We start from the raw sequence: 21865 nt of genomic DNA, 5'->3' as shown, positions 1-21865 counted from the left end.
TTCAGGACATAGGCATGGGCAAGGACTTCATGTCTAAAACACCAAAAGCAACGGCAGCAAAAGCCAAAATTGACAAATGGGATCTAATTAAACTAAAGAGCTTCTGCACAGCAAAAGAAACTACCATCAGAGTGAACAGGCAACCTACAGAATGGGAGAAAAGTTTTGCAATCTACTCATCTGACAAAGGGCTAATTTCCAGAATCTACAAAGAACTCAAACAAATATACAAGAAAAAAACAAACAACCCCATCAAAAAGTGGGGAAAGGATATGAACAGACATTTCTCAAAAGAAGACATTCATACAGCCAACAGACACATGAAAAAATGCTCATCATCACTCGCCATCAGAGAAATGCAAATCAAAACCACAATGAGATACCATCTCACACCAGTTAGAATGGCAATCATTAAAAAATCAGGAAACAACAGGTGTTGGAGAGGATGTGGAGAAATAGGAACACTTTTACACTGTTGGTGGGATTGTAAACTAGTTCAACCATTATGGAAAACAGTATGGCGATTCCTCAAGGATCTAGAACTAGATGTACCATATGACCCAGCCATCCCACTACTGGGTATATACCCAAAGGATTATAAATTATGCTACTACAAAGACACATGCACACGTATGTTTATTGCGGCACTATTCACAATAGCAAAGACTTGGAATCAACCCAAATGTCCATCAGTGACAGACTGGATTAAGAAAATGTGGCACATATACACCATGGAATACTATGCAGCCATAAAAAAGGATGAGTTTGCGTCCTTTGTAGGGACATGGATGCAGCTGGAAACCATCATTCTTAGCAAACTATCACAAGAAGAGAAAACCAAACACTGCATGTTCTCACTCATAGGTGGGAACTGAACAATGAGCTCACTTGGACTCAGGAAGGGGAACATCACACAATGGGGCCTATCATGGGGAGGGGAGAGGGGGAGGGATTGCATTGGGGAGTTATACCTGATATAAATGATGAATTGATGGGTGCTGACGAGTTGACGGGCGCAGCACACCAACATGGCACAAGTATACATATGTAACAAACCTGCACGTCATGCACATGTACCCTAGAACTTAAAGTATAATAAAAAAAAAAAAGAAAATATGGGATCAAATGACATTTTAAACTTGTCTGTATTGTTTTCCCTTTTTTTTTTAACTTTTATTTTAAGTTCAAGGGTACATGTGCAGTATGTGCAAGTTTGTTACATAGGTAAACCATGTGTCATGGGGATTTAAGAAAAGACCTTCCTGTATTATTTGTGTAATTAAAAGTTAATTTTAAAATATAAAAGTCAATGTAGGGCCAGGTGCGGTGGCTCGTGCCTGTAATCCCAGCACTTTGGGAGGCCGAGGCAGGCAGATCACTTGAGGTCAGGAATTCAAGACCAGCCTGGCCAACATGGTGAGACCCCCCCCCATCTCTACTAAAAATATATATATATAATAATAATAATACAAAAAAGTCAATGTAAAACTATTAACAGTTTGTTATCCCAGGTACATGGAATTAGAAGGAATCTTTGCTCCATGTTCTTTTCTGTACCTCAAAATTTTTCTACCATGAAAATATACTACCTTTGTTGTAAAATAAAATAGCTTTTTATGGCGGGGGGGTGAGGGACAGAATGTCTCTGGGTTGCCCAGGCTGGAGTACAATGGCACAATCTCAACTCACTGCAACCTCTGCCTCCCAGGTTCAAGCGATTCTCATGCCTCAGCCTCCTGAACAGCTGGGACTACGGGTGTGTACCACAACACTCGGATAATTTTTGTATTTTTAGTAGAGATGGGGTTTCACCATGTTGGTCAGGGTGGTCTCGAACTCCTGACCTCATGATCCACCCACCCCGGCCTCCCAAAGTGCTGGGATTACAGGCGTGAGCCACTGCACCTGGCTAAAATACTTTTTTACCTAAAGCATAAAAATATAGACACATGACAACAGTACTATAAACTAAAAATAAGACCTCTATAGACCTTAATTAGACAAAATTTCCACTAACTGTATTATTCTGGTGAAAGCATTTAGGAGCACATTCTTGGATGATATACTATTTGCTTCATTTATTGAATCTCAAAAAAATAGGCAGAAAATATTTGGACTCATTTATGCAGTTTTAAGAGCAAACTCCAAGACTTAGGGTCTATACAAACCCCCAAAATAGGCATATTACTTTAAATGTACATCCTACCTCTCACTTCAATTGTCTTTCCCAGCTTCTTTAAACATGAATTTAAAGAATAGACAAGGTATGGTGACTTGCACCTGTAATCTCAGCACTTTGGGAGGCCAAGGCAGGAGGATCGTTTGAGGCTAGCAGTTCAAGACCAGCCTAGGCAACATAGTGAGAATCTATCTCTACAAAAAATACAAAAATTAGCCGGGTGTGGTGGCGTGCAACTGTAACCCTAGCTACTCAGGAGTCTGAGGTGGGAGGATTGGTTGAGCCCAGGACTTGGAGGTTGCTGTGAGCTGTGATCATGCCACTGCATTCCTGCCTGGGCAACAGAGGGAGAGCTTGTCTCTAAAAAAAATAATAAAAAACAAAGAGTACAACTCTGTGCTTACTACAAGGCAGGAAGTAAGGGGGGGGATATGCAAATAGAGATTGCAATCCACAATGCTAGCTTCCCTAAGGAAAAGCTTAAGCAGAGTGTAAATTGGAAAAGCACTGAGAGGAGAATGTTCTTGGGATCTGATCTGTCACATAACATGCTGATCAAAGAAAAACTGAACATTTTATCTGAGTCTCTGAGTTGGTGAGAAAATCCCGGTCTAATGATTTCCAAACCTTTTTACTATAATGAGCGGTAAGAAATACTAAGAGTATAATGATTATACTTTTAATTTGGTTCTTGCCAGAAGGCTGATTGTTAATTGCCATTGATTTTGTCTGTTACCAAATTGGGATGAGAAACAGCTGTATCTTTCAATCCTGCAAAGTCCCAGAGTTTTTGGACTGTTCCATTGTTCTTTGTTTGAAAATCAGGTACTATAATTATTTTCTGAGCCCCTCTCTTTTGTGTATTACCTTGGCAAATATAACCACTAGCAACCAACACTTTTTTTATTCCCCAGCCCTTCACCTAAAGCTCCAAGTTTTTTGTTTGTTTGTTTTTGTTTTTTGAGATGGAATCTTGCTCTATTGCCCAGGCTGCAGTGCAGTGGCACGATCTTGGCTCACTGCAACCTCCATCTCCCGGGTTCAAGCGATTCTCCTGCCTCAGCCTCCCAAGTAGCTGGGATTACAGACACGCACTACCGCGCCCAACTAATTTTTTGTATCTTTAGTAGAGACAGGGTTTCACCATGTTGCCCAAGATGGTCTCGAACTTCTGATCTCAGATGATGTGCCCACCTCAGCCTCCCAAAGTGCTGAGCCAGGCGTGAGCCACCATATCCCCAAGTTTATTAGGTATGTTTTATGCTACCAAAGTATTGCAGGTAACAATTTTACTAAATGTTTCATTACTAAATAGCATGAGTTGCCATCTTTCTAGGCTTCCATGAACAGTATCCTTGCTGCTCACTATGTGGCTCTGTTAGGGAAACAGGAGCATAGGAGAGCCAGGGTGACACCATTTTCAAATCAACTCCATCTTAAAACTCACAAGGCACATTCCTTGCCGATCACGACCCATGGCAGTAAGATGTGTAAGACTGAGGAAGCAGTTCAGTAACACCCGCAAGGACAAACTTCTACGAACACAGAATGTCCAGGTGTCCTGATACCCATAACAACATATGCTTTCAAGATAATTAGAGTTATGCTTTGATGTACTTACACACTAGAATGCCAAAGGTAGTTTTCTTTAAATGAATAGAATAATAAATTTTGTCATGCTGTCAGCCCACCCAGCAGAGACACAGATTAGTTTGGTCTTTACATAGTTAAGACCCCTATATAAGTATAATAAAACTTAAAGACAAGGCATTCCTCTGCTTGCTTTCTAAGGACGCTGTACTCTGTATCTGAGTAACTTTCAATAAACTATATCTTCTTATTACACTCTGTGACTCACCTTGAATTCCTTCCTGTGTTACATCCAAGAACTCTCTCTTGGGGTCTGGATCAATACCTCATTTTCCGGCAACAGCTCTGAAGCCAGTGCCATGCATGATAAGTTTTTTGTTACCCCAACATCCCAATTCCAGTACAAAACACCACGAAACACTACAACAGTCTCCTTAGGCTAAATTACGCTACAGTAACAAAAAAATCCCATATCCCCATGGCTTGCAAAAACAAAGTTTTATCCCTTGCTCACATTACTGAATAATGTGGGTCCCAGGCTGAAGGACCAAACCATATCTGGGACATTGCCAGTCTCAGGGCAGAGGGGAGGAAATGATGGAGGAACCATTCAGGGTCTTCTTGGTACCCGGCACTTGCACTCACATTTCATTTTCTAAATCAACTCAAATGGTCAAGGCTGCTCTCAGCGGGGCTGAGCAGTGTAATCCCCCACAGGAGAAGCAACTACTGTTTTGAACAATGATACAATCTACCAAAGTATCTTAAATTTAACATAATGCAAAGTAACAAATATCTTTTTCCCAACCTACTTCTCTCTCCTTTATCTGTCTCTCAGCAAGTAACAGATGCCATGAGTGGAGGCTCCAGAATTTTCTTACTAGAAGAGGGTTAGAAGGAATTAATTTCTTGCTAGAAGAGGGCTGTGGCAATTAGGTTAGAAGGAAGAGCTAGGAAACTAGTTTTGAAGCTGCATCTTGCTGTTTGTTTGTTTGTTTGCTTGTTTGTTTGTTTTTAAGACAAAGTCTTGCACTGTCACCCAGGCTGGAGTGCAGTGGTGCAATCTCGGCTCACTGCAACCTCCGCCTCCCGGGTTCAAGCAATTCTCCTGCCTTAGCCTCCTGAGTAGCTGGGATTACAGGCACCTGCCACCACTCCCGGCCAATGTTTTGTATTTTTTTTTTTTAGTAGAGACGGGGTTTCACTATGTTGGCCAGTATGGTCTTGAACTTCTGAACTCATGATCTGCCCACCTCGACCTTATAAGCAAGCACATTGTTTTCATTTAGATCGTATGATCATTTAAGTTGGCTTGATAGAGCTGATGGAAATTATGAAGTGGTTAATGTTCCCTCAACTCACCGCCTCTGCCCTTCACTGGATACCACCATTGCAGTTACCCAAGCAAGAACAATGGTATCTTTGAATCCTCTTATTCCATTTCCAGTCTAGTTTGGTATCTTTGAATGCTCTTATTCCATTTCCAGTCTAGTCTCTAGACCTGTACTTGTCCAATTCAACAGTCACTAGCTACACGTGACTAATGAGCACTTGAAATGTGGCTTACTTACATTTAGATGTGCTCTAAGTATAAAATACGCAACAGATTTTGAAGACTTTGTACAAAAACTACATATATAATATATCTTCATAAAATTTTATATTGATTTTTTTTTTTTGAGATGGAGTTTTGCTCTTGTTGCCCAGGCTGGAGTGCAATGGTGCGTCCCGGGTTCAAGCGATTCTCCTGCCTCAGCCTCCTAATTAGCTGGGATTACAGGCATGTGCCACCACGCCCAGCTAATTTTTTTTGTATTTTTAGTAGAGAGGGTATTTCTCCATGTTGGTCAGGCTGTTCTCGAACTCCTGACCTTCAGGTGATCCACCTGCCTCGGCCTCCCAAAGTGCTAGGATTACAGGCGTGAGCCACCGCGCCTGGCCATATTGATGGTATTTTCAAATATTTTGAGTATATTTGATTAAATAAATAAATTATTAAAATGAAGACTACTTGTTTCTTTTTACCTTTTTCGGGTGGCTACTAGACAATTTTAAATTACACAGATGGCTTTCATTTTTGGCTTGCATTGTATTTCTCTTGAACGTTGCTATCCTAGGCTGTCTTTTCCTCTTCATCGCCACTGTCCCAGTTTTAACTTAGGCCTTCATCCTCCTTCAAAAGGTTTTTGGGAGGGTTTTGTGTTTTGGGGGTTTTTTTTCGGTTTTGGTTTTGGTTTTGATTTTGAGACAGGGTCTTGCTCTGCACGCAGGGTGTACTGCAGTGGCATGATCACAGATCACTGAAGCCTCAACCTTCCGGGTTAAAGCAATTCTCTCACCTTAGCCTTCCCAGTAGCTGGGACCACTGGCACGTGCCACCATGTCCAGCCTTCAGTGAAATTTCTGCAAAAACCTCCTAATTAGTCTTTCTGCCTCCAGTCTGGCCTCTCTCCAACCCTATCTTCAAAGTGGCCAGAACGATCTTTTTAAAATGCAAATCAAATCATGCAAACTCAACCAGGTTTGACATCCTTTCATAGGTCTCCATTGCCTTTAATTTTCTGTCTCCATACAGAAAGCCCTTCCTAATGATCTAGACACCTGGTTTTCAACCTGGGGTCCTTCTAGCCCTGGAATACACCAAGACTTTCCAAATGTGTGGGCATGTCTGATTTCAGGAGAGTCCATTTCCAGATCCTTGACTTTTGTATTTTCTGCATATTTATTTGCCTTCGAAGGCACTTGCACTCAAAGTTCTCATCTCTCCTTCCCTTTCACCATTGCTCTAATCTCCTAACAAAACAAAGGCATCTGGAATCCTACTATGAGGCATTGATGGAACAATTAAACAATTTATTTAAGCAAGGCACATTACAGCCTTCCTACACATTGTAAGATGTACTGCCAATATAATATTTATAATATGCTATACACTTATTTTAAAATATGCAATAAAATACAGAATTTGGGGAATATTTTTAGGGGACAAAGTAAACAAAAAGTTTGAAGACAACTATGTAGTTCGTCTGTCATGACACCTCACCCACACTACCCATACCGCCACCAGCACCACCACCCCACAAGGCTCACACCTTCGTATCTTCAGCTTGATTCTGGGGGCTCAGCCTATCAGACAGTCTCAGCCTGGTAGCCTCAGAACATTCTCTGTCACTCTCTTTCCACAGTTCTTTATCACTTCTTGTTTCTGTTTTTTTCATGGCATCATCAGAAGAGGTTACTTTTCAGTTTTGCTATGCAGGGACTTCTTGGAATTTTCTCTTATTATGTGAACTTCGACTTTTACTGCACTTTATGAAATGACATGGAAGGAAGACGCAGGTGTTATTATCTGTTCAACTTTCATTATCATTGTAGTACTCTTTGCCAAGACTTCTCTTCTTTTAGTAGTCAGAGAAAGCTGTTTGTGTTTCCCAAATTGGCATAATTTTTCTTCTTTTTTTTTGAGATGGAGTCTGGTTCTGTCACCCAGGCTGGAATGCAGTGGCACCATCTCAGCTCAAGGCAACCTCCGTCTCCTGGGTTCAAGCAATTCTCCTGCCTCAGACTCTCGAGTAACTGAATACAGGTGTGCACCACCATGCACGGCCAATTTTTTGTATTTTTTTTTAGTAGAGACACAGTTTCGCCATGTTGTCCAGGCTGGTCTCAAACTCCTGACCTTAAGTGATCTGCCCACCTCAGCCTCCCAAAGTACTGGGATTACAGGCGTGAGCCACTGCGCCCAGCCCCGACAATGTATTTTTTTCTTCTTCTTTTTTTTGAGAGAGAGTCTTGCTTTTATTGCCCAGGCTGGAGTGCAGTGGCTCAGTCTCGGCTCACTGCAGCCTCTGCCTCCTGGGTTCAAGCAATTTTCCTGCCTCAGCCTCTCGAATAGCTGGGATTACAGGCACCCGCCACCATGCCCAGCTAAGTTTTGTATTTTTAGTAGAGTGGGTTTCACCATTTTGGCCAGGCTGGTCCTGAACTCCTGACCTCAGGTGATCTGCTGGCTTCAGCCTCCCAAAGTGCTGGGATTACAGGGGTGAGCCACCACACCCACATGATTAGTTTTAAGTGTTGCTGAAAGAGCTGTTTCACATAGTTATTACTCAGGATTTAAAACAAAAAACAAGAGACACCAAGGTCTAACTGTTAAATTCACATAGTAAGTAAACATACATGTATACCTTGTGCTGTTTAGATTGACAGCTGCTGCTTATTCATTCCCTCATTGTGGTTGTTCTCTGCTGTCACTAAATTCACTGTAAAGGTCACTGTAGAAACAGTCACAGGGCATATAAAAGAGTGGTTAGAGATGTGGGCTTCAGAGCCAGAGTGTCTGATTTAGCAGCCCATTGGTTGTGTAACCTGGAAAATTCATTGAACCTCTCTGTGCATCAATTTTTCCCATCTATAAACCGGAGATAATAAGGACAGTAACCACCTCATAGAGCTGTTATGAGAGTTAAATTAATAAAGCTGTTGAAGTGCCTAAAATGGTGTCTGGCACAGAATATGCACTGAATAAATAACATTTTTTAAAAGTATGTGGGTCAATACCATATTTGACACAACCCTTAATGACTTCAGATTTCCCCTCATGATCCTGAATATTTTCAAGCTAACATATCAAACTTCTGGATTTTAACCAATAATCCATGTTTCTTACATTGTTAAAGTATAATTAAAAATTGACACTAAATTCTTCAAACCCAGAAATTCCAATAATTTTATGTCCTCAGGGACTCACTGTGTCCTGAAGTGCAAGAATGTGGACTATGGGCCCTGGACCAAATGATTAAATTCAAATCTGACACCACTACATTGCTTGCTGTGGAACTCTGACCAAGGAACTTAACTCTCTATGCTTCAGTTGACTCATCAGTGAAATGGGGAGTGCTAGACATTTGTCTGTTTGCTTCCAAATCCATTCCTTCCCTACCACTTCTCTGCTCTGTGTCCCAGGGAACTTCATCTCCCATTTCCCTTCCCAATCAGGTTCTAGTTTGATTTGGTCAATGAGAGGCACCGGTGAGAAATTTGAGCGTGAAAGAAAGAGAGAAACCAGAGTGTTTGTCTCTATGTCTTCAATAGCCTAAGGCAGCAGCTCCAACAACCTGATCCCCGTATGACTCCAGTTCCCACTGGCCAGGCCCTCTGTGATCATAGTTTGGATGAGCAACTCCTCGCCTCCCTTTGTCCCTCTGGCATGGCTTACTGCTATTATTAATGTCTAGGATGCCTCATTGTCCTCTATTTGACTTTGCAGTCCTCCCATATAACTAATTACCTACATTAAATTCCTATTCTTGCTATTTAAAATAACTTACTGGGGAACTTTGCCTCCAGAAAGATGGAGTAGATATACTTTTCCCTATTCTTCCAACAAAGTACAGATAAACATCTTGGACAGTATGTGTAAAAAAGGGGCCAGGCACGGTGGCTCACACCTGTAATCCCAGCATTTTGGGAGGCCAAGGTGGGCAGATCAGAAGGTCAGGAGTTCAAGACCACCCTGACCAAGAGACCAGCTTGGTCAATATGGTGAAACCCCATCTGCACTAAAAATACAAAAATTAGTCAAGCTTGGTGGCAGGCGCCTGTAATCCCAGCCACTTGGGAGGCTGAGGCAGGAGAATTGCTTGCACCCAGGAGGTGGAGGTTGCAATGAGCCAAGATCTCAGCATTGCACTCCAGCCTGGGCAACAGAGTGAGACTCTGACTCAAAAAAAAAAAAAAAAAAAAAAGAGGGCAGACTCTGAAAGGTAGAAATGGAATGTGGGACCCAAGCAACAAGAAGATGGCAGTGGGTTTTCTTTTTGCTTCACATATTCCAGGTGGGGTGCTAGAGAAGCTGGCAACCTAGAAACTCCAATGGGAGCAAGAAGAAGAAAAAAAAAATAAGGTAAGGAAAGCCTGCTCTTCCCAGACAAAGGACCTGAAAGGTCCTAGCAAGACCATAAGCTTGTAGACAGTAATCATTCTATTCTAGCCAAATACCACAGAAGAAACTGCAACTCCCACTTTCAGCCCCACCAGCAAAGAACAAATGGGAGCCTAGAATTTTCACCCTGGATGTAAAAAGGTGCCTCAACTACCTCCAGAGAGGCCCAGTAAGAAATCAGGGTATTTCTCCTCATCTGATGGTAATAAGGCACTCTTCCCTTTCCTGACTGGGATTGTGTCAGCAGAGGGCTGGTGAAGGATCAGGATTTTCATCCCCAACCAGGGGTAACAAAGTCTCTCTCATGGGATCAGTGTGTGGAAACAGTAGCAAGGTACCCTTGTCCCTCTCATGCTGATATCAGTAGGGACTTTGAGACCCAATAGGGACTTTGACTTCCCATGACCAACCATCAATAAAGGAGAACCTTCTCCTGCCAAAGTGGTATTGGAGGAAGCTGCTGAAACGGGAGATTTAAATAACACACAGTGTCTCATAATATAATTGCAAAAATGTCCAAATTTCATTTCAAAATCACTCATCGTACCAACAACAAAGAATATCCCAATCTGAATTTTTAAAAAATTAGCAGACACCAACATGACACAAATGTTAAAATTCTCAGACAAGAATTATAAATCAGTCATCATATGATTCAGTGAACAATTACATGCAAACTTGAAACAAATGAAAACATAGGAAGTATCAGCAAAGAAATCGAAGTTATAAAGAACAATCAAATGGAAATTTTAGAACTAAAAAATATAACAAATGAGATGAAAACAACTTGCTGGATAGGCTCGATAGTAAAATGGAGAGGAAAGAACCAATGAACTTGAAGAATAAAACAAATTACCCAATTAGAACACCAGACAGAAACTACACTGAAAAAAAAAAAAAAAGGAATAGTCTAAAGACAGAAACCTACATAATAAAAAAGCGGATAAACTTGGTTTATCCAAACAAAATAAATCCAAAGAAATCCACAACAAGACACATCACAGTCAAACCACTGAAAACTAAAAACAAAGAAAAAAATCTGAAAGCAGCTGCAGTGAAACAATACCTTATCAATAGGAGAAAAACAATTTGAAAGAATATATTTCACACCAAAAATTGTGAATGCCATAAAGAAGTAGCACAGCATTTTCCAAGTGCTGAAAAACAAACAAACAAAATGGCCAACCCAAAATTCTATATCCAGTGAAAATATCCTTTAGAAATGAAGGAGAAACACTTTGGGAGGCCAAGGTGGGTGGATTACCTGAAGTCAGGAGTTTTAGACCAGCCTGGCCAACATGGGGAAACCACGTCACTACTAAAACTACAAAAATTAGCTGGGTGTGGTGGTGGGTGCCTGTAATCCCAGCTACTCAGGAGGCTGAGGCAGGAAAATCACTGGAATCCGGGAGGCGGAGGTTGCAGTGAGCCTAGATAGTGCCATTGCACTCCAGCTTGGGCAACAAGAGTGAAACTCTGTCACCCCAAAATATATTTTAAAAAAATAATGAAATTATATGGAGCGTGTTCTGTGACCAAAATGGACTCAAACTAGAAATAAATAGCAGAAAAATAACAGAAAAATCTCCTAATACTTGGAAACTAAACAACACACTGCTAAATAATTCATCAGTCAAAGAGAAAATCTCACATGAAATCAAAATATGCACTGAACTAAAAGAAAGTGAAAATACAACATATCAAAACTTATGGGACCTGGGCAATGTAGTACTGACACATTTAATTTATAGCACTGAATGATTACATTCTAAAGGAGGAAAAGTCTCAAATTGATAATCCAAACTCTCCTCTCAAAAAACTAGAAAAGCAGGATCAAAATAAACCCAAAGCAAACAGAGGGGAAGAAATAATAAATATTAGAGCAGAAATCAATGAAATTTAAATAACTGATTGGACTTGACTAACACAAAGGCATAAATTTAAACATCGTGCACATATTTGTTGTAAGGATTGAATGAGTTGATATGTGCAAAATGTTCATAACAGTATGTATCCAGCCGGGCGCAGTGACTCATGCCTGTAATCCTAACACTTTAGGAGGCCAAGGCAGGCAGATTACCTGAGGTCAGGAGTTCAAGACCAGCCTGGCTAACATGATGAGACCCCGGCTCTACTAAAATAAAAAAATTAGCCGGGCATGATGGCGAGTGCCTGTAATCCCAGCTACTTGGGAGGCTAAGACGGGAGAATCACTTGAACCCGGGCCACAGTGGTTGCAGTGAGCCAAGATCATGCCACTGCACTACAGTCTGGGCAGCTGAGGGAGATGCCATCTCAAAAAAAAAAAAAAAAAAAAAAAAACTGGAACGCACCTTAAAGTAAATGTTCAATAAATGTTAGCTTTTATCATTTGTTAACAAAATATTTGAGTGAGAGCAATTGGAGCAAGAAGTTATACAAGCCATTGATTTTGTGAATAAAAATATAAAAGAGCAATTGTTAAGGTGGCAAGTTTATTTATTTATTTATTTATTTATTATAATTATTATTATTATTTTGAGACAGAGTCTTGCTCTGTCGCCCAGGCTGGAGTGCAGTGGTGTGATCTCGGCTGAATGCAAGCTCTGCCTCCTGGGTTCACGCCATTCTCCTGCCTCAGCCTTCCAAGTAGCTGGGACTACAGGCGCCCATCACCACGCTCGGCTATATATATATATATATATATTTTTTTTTTTTTTTTTTGTATATTTAGTAGAGACAGGGTTTCACCGTGTTAGCCAGGATGGTCTCGATCTCCTGACCTTGTGATTCTCCTGCCTCGGCCTCCCAAAGTACTGGGATTACAGGAGTGAGCCATCATGCCCGGCCCTTATTCTTTCAAAAGAGTTGTTTTGGGGACTCTATAAACTCACAAAGAAACGTTACACTTCTGTTTACTATCATATTTTCAATTCTCATCCTCATAATAAACCCTATTCACAGTATCATGAGTACAATGCTAAAATCACCAGGTTCAGCTGAGTGCAGTGGCTCACACCTGTAATCCCAGCACTTTGGGAGGTCGAGATGGGCAGATCATGAGGTCAGGAGTTCGAGATCAGCCTGGCCAATATGATGAAACCCCCGTCTCTACTAGAAATACAAAAATTAGCTGGGTGCAGTGGCACGCGCCTGTAGTCCCAGCTACTCAGGAGGCTGAGGCAGGAGAATCGCTGGAACCTGGGATGTGGAGGTTGCAGTGAGCTGAGATCGCGCCACTGCACTCCCGCCTGGGCGACAGAGTGAGACTGTCTCAATAAATAAATAAATAAATCACTAGGTTCACTGTCAACAAAACCAGTTTGTTTTTTTTCCAGTTCCTCATCACATATTAATGTCTTTCAACTCTCTGGATGTGAAGTTAAAATCAGTAAAACATTGATAAACGTGATAGTGAGGCCAGGGATTGTGTGTGTGTATTAATTGTTGTATCCAAAATGCTTAGAACAATGCTTGACACTTAGTTGTTGCTCCACAAATATTTGTTGAATGAATGAATGAGTGAATAAGCACAGAAAAATGAATGACCGATATGAAAGGTAAAGGAAAATGGAAGATTTTAACATAAATTCAAAAATTCAAGCCTCACCACCTGCACGAGTTCTAATGATTTTAATAGTCAGGATAAGAACTGTAAGAGATGGCTTGAGGCAATTGCTATACAACTTTCAGGCAGGTAGCCAGTGCATGTAAACTTCCTTTACTCCAAAAACCATTCCCCACTCACACAGCAGTCTTGTACAAAATGACCTCACCACCAGTCATGGTTGATTGGACCAGGGATAAACACTAGACCTAGTTGGATCAATTGGATTCTTTCTCCTGGGGAATCTGAAACTGAGATTCTGCTGGGCATAGTGGAACTTAATATACAGGTGGTCAATTTCTGTCAAGAGCTTGGAGAAGCAGAGAAAGCCAGTCGAGAGAGACAAATATGATGTCTCAGAAAAGCAAAGGCAGAAGCTAGAGAGAAAGGATGGCCTATGTTAGTAAGAGTTTTCTGGTCTTGACTGTAATCCCTCCAGAGGTCCTTCCTGCCTTTGTTTCTGGATATCCTCCCAACAAATTCAACCTGTGGGGGAGAAGGGCAAGTAAGTAGATTTGTTTTCTTATGCACTTAGGCAAAAATCATTGATTAGACATGGAGGAAGGTGATTGATTCATTTTTGGACATGTTAAATCTGATTTATTTTCCTTTTGCAGAAATATTGGTATATTTGACCATAGCTGTTCTACACTCTTCTTCATTATATCGTTTGTTTATTTGTTTGTTTGTTTGTTGAGACACAGTTCACTCTTGTTGCCCAGGCTGGAGTGCAATGGCGCGATCTCAGCTCACCGCAACCTCTGCTTCCTGGGTTCAAATGATCCTCCTGCCTCAGCCTCCCAAGTAGCTGGGATTACAGGCACGTACCACCATGCCCGGCTAATTTTGAAATTTTAGTAGAGATAGGGTTTCTCCATGTTGGTCAGGCTGGTCTCGAACTCCCAACCTCAGGTGTTCTGCCTGCCTCAGCCTCCCAAAGTGCTGGGATTACAGACATGTTCCTTATTATATCTTTAATACATTTCCAGGCCTTGTTCTTCCTGTCCTTTTAGAAGGTATCTAATATTACAACAAAGTGTATTTTTTCTACCTTAACCTCTAAAGACAAAATATCCTTAACTTTCTAAATCCATGAGTACATTATAGTCTCCATCTGTTTATAGTGAATAATCCTCAAGAAGGAATAGCTTTCAAGAAGGGAATGATCATCAGAAACAAACACTGTAGACAGAGCGTTTTTCTCTTGTACTCATATCTACAGACAAGATGTTATTCTCTTGGAGGGTTTTTCTCTTGTACTCATGTCTACAGAAAAGACGTTATTCTCTTGGAATAGAAGAAAAATGGAACAGAAAACATATGTAGAGAGCAGGGAAATTTGAGCTACAGAATATTATACAAGCAGTGAAATGCATGTCATTTTCTAATTGCTTCGTGATGTCAACACGTCTTCACGATACCTTGCAAAGAAAGTCTGCAAATTTCAAACCACCTCTTTGCAAAGTGATTTCTTTATGTCACTAGGCTGCACATACTCACAGCCCACGCTCTTTCAGTTGCTAAGTGCTCTGGATTGCCACAGTATGTTCCAGAGGCTCCAGATTGCTCTCAAATGTGAAAGATGTGCTTCTAATTGGAAATAAAGTTCTTGCCTTTCAAATAGAATATTCTCTAAAAACAAAGAAACAGTACCTATTGGATTTCAACCAGTTCAAATTGAAACCAATTTCCCAAAGCAAGGGAAAGCTCATAAAGTCTAAAATTCAATACTATGATCTTACAACTTGGAACTCAGAGATTTTTAAGAGATTAGTTTTATATTATTAGCTTCCCTTTATTAGGAATGAAAATCATAATATGCCACTAAAAATATTTATTCTTAATAAGCACTGATAACTCCTATTGATGATATGTGTAACAAGAGGCTTTCAGTTTTTTTAAGTCAATAACATAAATAAAATATTAGGCAGTTTAAGGTTGTGATTAAAAAAAGAAGAGGAAACAGTTATGGCAAGAAATAAGAAAGAACAGTTACACTTTATGGGTATATAAATGTAAATTTGACCAATATTTATCGAGTGAGACACTATAACAGAGTAGGGACCAATTACAGATATAAACTGCAATCCCTAGATCTGAAGAACGTGGAGTCTACTAGAAGAGATTGGCCATTCTTCCATACAAGAAGTTTTCATCAAGTATTTGCCATAAACAAGATGTTTTGCTGGGTACTAAATCTTAATTGTGGCATTGTAGCATTGGATCACTTCAACATATGTCATCAAACTTGTAAACTTTTACTTTAAGATTTGTGTTGCAAACAACATATGTTTTTTGAAAAAGTCCAAACCATACAGAAGCAAAAAGTATAAGACTCTCCATAACTCCCACCACTAGGTGGGGTCGTCACCACCATTACTTTTTTTTCTTTTCTTTTTTTTTTTTTTGAGGCAGAGTCTTGCTCTGTCACCCAGGCTGGAGTGCAGTGGTGTGATCTCGGCTGAATGCAAGCTCTGCCTCCTGGGTTCACACCATTCTCCTGCCTCAGCCTCCCGAGTAGCTGGGACTACAGGCGTGCACCACCACACCCGGCTAATTTTTTGTATTTTCAGTAGAGACGGGGTTTCACCGTGTTAGCCAGGATGGTTTGATCTCCTGACTTCTTTTTTTTTTTTTTTTTTTTTTAAGAAGGTGCCTAGGCTGGAGTGCAGTGACGTAATCTCGGCTCACTGCAACCTCCACCTACCGAGTTTAAGCAATTCTCAGTCTCTGGAGTAGCTGGAATTAGAGGCATGCACTGCCACACCCGGCTAATTTTTGTTTTTTCAGTAGAAATGGGGTTTCACCATGTTGGCCAGGCTGGTCTTCATCCCCTGACCTCAAGTAATCCACCCACCTCGGCCTCCCAAAGTGCTAGGATTACAGGTGTGAGGCACCATGTCCAACCCCACCATTACATTTTATGGTATCTTTTCACACTTTTAAAAATAAGCACATACAAATACAAATACTTTTAAAAATATGTAGGATTGTACTATACACAGTCAGTATAGCATAGTGCTTGAGAGCATAGGCTTTCAGCAACACCACCTTGATTCAAATCCCAGCTCCACCAGTACTCGCTATGTTACATTTTGCAAGTTACTACACATCTCAGTGCCAAAATATTCCAATCTTTAAAATGGGACTAATAGTAGTACATAGCATTGTTGTGAAAATTAACACTCACTCACTGAAAGCAGAGCCTGGCATACCACAAAAACTCAGCTGATGTTAGCTATTCTCCTTCAGTTTGTGTTATTTTACTCAATATTATATTGTGGACTTTCTTTCTCCACTTCTTTTTTTTTTTTTTTTTAAGACAATAGTATTTCATGGTAAGAATTTGTTTTAATACATGTAATGCATTCTCCTGTTATTATACATACAGATTGCCCCAATATATTCACGAAGAATACTGCAAATATTTTTATGCCTAAACTTGAATGTTTCAGAAGAGTAAATGCCTAGAAAAGAAATGGATGGGCAGGGCATGGTGGTTCACGCCTATAATCAGCACTTTGGGAGACCGAGGCTGGTGGATGACCTGAGATCAGGAATTCAAGACCAGCCTGGTCAACATGGTGAAACCCCATCTCTACTAAAAATATAAAAATTAGCTGGGTGTGGTGGTGAGCACCTATAATCCTAGCTACTAGGGAGGCTGAGGTAGGAGAGTCACTTGAACCCAGAAGGTAGAGGTTACAGTGAGCCAAGATCACACCATTGCACTCCAGTCTTGGTAACAGAGTGAGACCCTGTCTCAAGAAAAAAAAAAAAAAAAAAAAAAAAAAGATGGATCAAAATGGATAAATATTTTAAAGATTATTCTAGACACTTCTGAATTTCCCTTCTAAAATGTGCCAATTTATCTTCCCTTCATCATATATGGAAGTGACCTTTTCTGTGTGTGTGGGTGTATACACATGCACACATGCGAGCGCATGAAGATGAGGGCTGAAAACTGATTATGAAAATATCCTCCTATATTTTCTTATGGTACTGTACTGTTTTGTGTTTCATGTTTGGATTTTTAATAACCTAGATTTTTAGGTATGGAATAAAGTAGAAATCTAACTTTATTTTTGTCCATATATGTAGCCAATTATTTTATTACTATTTACTGAGCCAGTATATCCATTCCCAACTAATTTGAAATGTCACTTATTAGATACTTCATTTCTATATGTGCATAGCTGAGTTTTTACTGAAAATATTTCTACTGAAAATTTTCTACTACAAGTGTTAACTTGTTTTCCTCTGACAATACCACATCGCTTTAATTACTATAATGTGGTAGTATATCTATACATCACATTTATTTTGAAATTTATTCCTGCGCTCTTATTTTTGCAGATTATGGAAGAGATAGTCAGCTGAACACCCAAAATTTATCCTCTTCTTTTCAAATGTAGTGTTCTTGCCAGAAAGCAGCAGCTGCCTAGCTGGGTGCTTTCTTTCTCTTTCTCTTTTCTTTTCTTCTTTCTTTCTTTCTTTCTCTTTCTTTCTTTCTTTTTCTTTCTTTCTTTCTCTTTCTTTCTTTCTTTCCTTCCTTCTTTCCTTCCTTCCTTCCTTATTTCTCTCTTTCTTTTCTTTCTGTCTCTCTCTCTCCTTTCTCTCTCTCCTCTCTCTCTCTTCTCTCTCCTCTCTCTCTTTTTTGAGATGGAGTCTTGCTCTGTTGTCCAGACTGGAGTGCAGTGGCGTGATCTCAGCTCACTGTAACCTCCGCCTCCTGGGTGCAAGCAATTCTCCTGCCTCAGCCTCCCGAGTACCTGGGATTACAGGCATGCACCACCACGCCCGGCAAATTTTTTGTATTTTTAGTAGAGACGGGGTTTTCCATGTTGGCCATGCTGGTCTTGAACTCCTGGCCTCAAGCAATCCGCCCACCTTGACCTCCCAAAGTGCTGGAATTACAGGCATGAGTCACCACACCCGGCCAGGGGACTACCTTTCTCAGCGCCCCTTACACCTAACTAGGGCCATGTGTCTAACTCTTGCCAATGGTATGTGAGCAAATACAATACGTGTCACTTTCAGGTCAAAGGGGTGGGGAAGCAGGTATGCCTTCCTCATGGTCATTGCCCTATCTAAGGACCTAAGATGATGCCAGAGCCACAGAATAGAAGATGCCTGGCTTCCAGAACGATCTTATGGAAGATTCCCTGACCAGGAACTCTTGCAGTGGCATGTGAGGTGAGTGAGAAATAAACTCTTCATTGTAATAAGTCACAAGGTTTGAGAATTTATCTAATACCTTAACTAATATGCAGATGGGGTATTACCAAATGACTTTGCAAAAGTCCAGTTAGGATTTTATTTGGGATCATATTTTATTTCTACATTAGGTTAAGGAGAACCAACATCTTAACAATATTGACTTTTCATAGCTGGGAGAACTCGCATCTTTGCATTTGTTCTGTTCTTTTTTATAGCCTTCAATACAGTTTTGTTGTTTTGTTTATACAGATTCTAAACATTTCTTAAGTTTATTCTCATGAGTTTTATACCTTTCTTGTATTGTGGCTACAGTTACATTTTCCGTTTGATTACTGTTTGTACATAGAATGTTTGCTTTTGTAAGTTTATCTTCTGTCATCTTACAGGATCTTATAGGTGATATTGACTCATTGGTTTCATTTCTTGCATTATATATAGCAAATAATGACAGTTTTGCTTCTTCCTTCCCAACAGTGTTTAATTCTTTTATATTATTGCATTAGCTGGGATCTTGAACACAATATTGAAAAATAGCAGTGGTAGCTTCATTTTCCTGTTCTTCCCTTTAAATAAAATCTTCTAAGTAGTTAATCATTATATAATGTTTCTTTGTTTTGTTTTGTTTTGTTTTGAGACAGGGTATCACTCTGTCACCCAGGCTGGAGTGCATGGAGTGCAGTGGCACAATCACAGTTCACTGCAGCCATCTGAACCCAGGGAGGTACGCGCCACCATGCCTAGCTAATTTTTGTGGTTTTTGTAGAGATAGAGTTTGGCCATGTTGTTCAGACTGGTCTTGAACTCCTGGGCTGAAGCGATCCACTCACGTTGGCCTCCCAAAGTGCTGGGATTACAGTGCTGGGATTACAGGCGTGAGCTACTGCTCCTGGCCTATAATATTTCATAATGATTTCTGATAAATGTCTTTTATCAATTTATAGAAATCTCTTTCTATGATTACCTTTTAAAAAGATTTTTTTTTTTGCATTGTTAAATCAAAGTAGATCTTGAATTTTTTTTTTTATTTTCACAGAGTCTCACTCTGTCACCCAGGTTGGAGGGCAGTGGTGAGATATTGGCTCATTGCAACCCCTCCACCCTCCAAGCTTCAAGTGATTCTTCTGCATCAGCCTTCCAAGTAGCTGGGATTACAGGTGCATGACACCACACCTGGCTAGTTAGATCTTGCATTTTATCCAAATACCTTTCCTCTCTCTGTTTAGATAATTTATAATTTTTTTTTTTTTTGAGATGAAGTCTCGCTCTTGTCCCCCAGGCTGGAGTGCAATTGCATGATCTCGGGGCTCACTGCAACCTCCGCCTCCCAGGTTGAAGCGATTCTCCTGCCTCAGCCTCCCGAGTAGCTGGAATTACAGGCGCCTGTCACCACACCTGGTTCATTTTTGTATTTTTAGTAGAGACGGGGTTTCACCATGTTGGCCAGGCTGGTCTTGAACTCCTGACCTCAGGTGATCCACCCGCCTTGGCCTCCCAAAGTGTGGGATTACAGGCGTGAGCCACCATGCCCAGTCAATTTTCTTTCTTTAATATAATATTTATACTATACATGTTAACATCCTAAATAGTAAAATATATATGCCTTTATGTAACCTCTTCTTGGTCATGATATATATCTTTAATGTGCAGTAATAATCAGTTATTTTTATTTAATATATTTGTGCCTATTTTCACATCAGAGATTGCTTAATAGGGTGTGTGTGCACGTGCGTGTACTCACCTGCGCATACATGTATATACATTTGTCTAGTATTTTTTTAATTTTTTTTATTGGAAATAAAAAAGAAATTTCATGGAAAGGCCAGTTTCATTTCTCCAAAAACTGCACGAAGGTAAAGCAAAGCTCTAATTGATGTGAGTTGTCTAGTATTCTTATCAAGAATATTCTACTCTGTAGAACAAAGTTTAAAAATTCTATGCTTTTCTATGAAGTTAAACATGATATTTCTTCCCTGATGATTTGAAAAACTTACTTGTAAAGTCATTGAAGGAGAGCATCTTTTGGTAGAGAAAAGTCTTTTATTTTGCACTTTTTCTGTAGTTACTGAATTCTTCAAGTTTCCTACTCCTTCCTGAATTTTTAAATCATTTTTACTTCCCTCGGGAAGTACAAATTTCACTTATCTTTCCAAAACTTTCTTTTTAAAGTTTCATATAATATTCTCTTAATTTTTAAAAGTTTAACTGTATTTGTAGCTTCGTGCCTTTTCACATTATTAATATTGTTTATCTAAATCTTTTCTTTTTTTTCTCTTATTGCATAGTCCAAAGTTTGTTTATTTGAACTGGTTGTTTCCAAAAAAAAAACAGCTTTTAGTCCAAAAGTCCAAAAAGTGTGGAAATAAAGGAGAAATCATGTATTTATTTTATTTTAGATTAAAATGTTGATACATTGCTTAAAATTTAAAGTTGCTTCACCTAAAAAGAACTGCCTAGAGGTCAAAGAAAATCATATCGGACACAGTTGTTGACATTTATGCTATCTGAATAAGGTTTATCCTATGGGCCTAAATGGGCATTCCATATGTTCAAGTTTGTGGATTGTTTTATTCTATTCTTCCAAGTGCTTATTTACTTTCGGTCTTCTTTATCTGTCAGTTTCTGGGAGAGATGTATTCTAAAGTTTTCCACCATTATTATAATTTCTTCAAATTCTCTTTGTCTTCCCAACGGTTCTTTGTTTCATATATTTATCGTTATATTGTTGAGATGATACTGCTCTTTGATTACATCTTTTTAATGGATATTATCTTTATCAACCAAACTTTTTTCTGTTTTGAGGATACTTTTTGCATTGGGAGCAACATGTTAAAATGTAACCCTAACACTTGCCAGTGGTTTAGTCAGGGTAAGCACTAAAAGCCCACTGATATTTGAATGACAGACTTCCCAAAACCTTATATATTAATAACTTCAGATTTGACTCTGAATTATTAAGGAGAGACAAGGAAAACATAATTAAAGGAGGAAGTATGTAATTTAGATACTTACAATTTATTTCAGATAAATGAGAAATAAAGCCAGGCATGGTAGCTCATACCTGTAGTCCAAGAATCTTGGGAGACCAAGGCAAGAGGATTGCTTGGGCCCAGGAGTTCAAGACCAGCCTGGGCAACACAGTGAGACCTCATCTCTATGTAAAAAAAAAAAAAAGATGCCACTCAGGAGGCTGAGGCAGGAGGATTATTGAACTCAGGAGGTCGAGGCTGCGGTGAGCTGTGATGGTGAACTGGAGCCAGTCTGCTCCAGCCTGAGTAATAGAGCAAGACCCTGTGAAAGACAGAGAAAGAAAGAAAGAAAGAAAGAAAGAAAGAAAGAAAGAAAGAAA

The sequence above is a fragment of the Piliocolobus tephrosceles genome, chromosome 10, assembly GCF_002776525.5.
Source record: "Piliocolobus tephrosceles isolate RC106 chromosome 10, ASM277652v3, whole genome shotgun sequence".
NCBI lineage: Eukaryota > Metazoa > Chordata > Mammalia > Primates > Cercopithecidae > Piliocolobus > Piliocolobus tephrosceles.
This window is presented reverse-complemented; position numbering follows the sequence as displayed.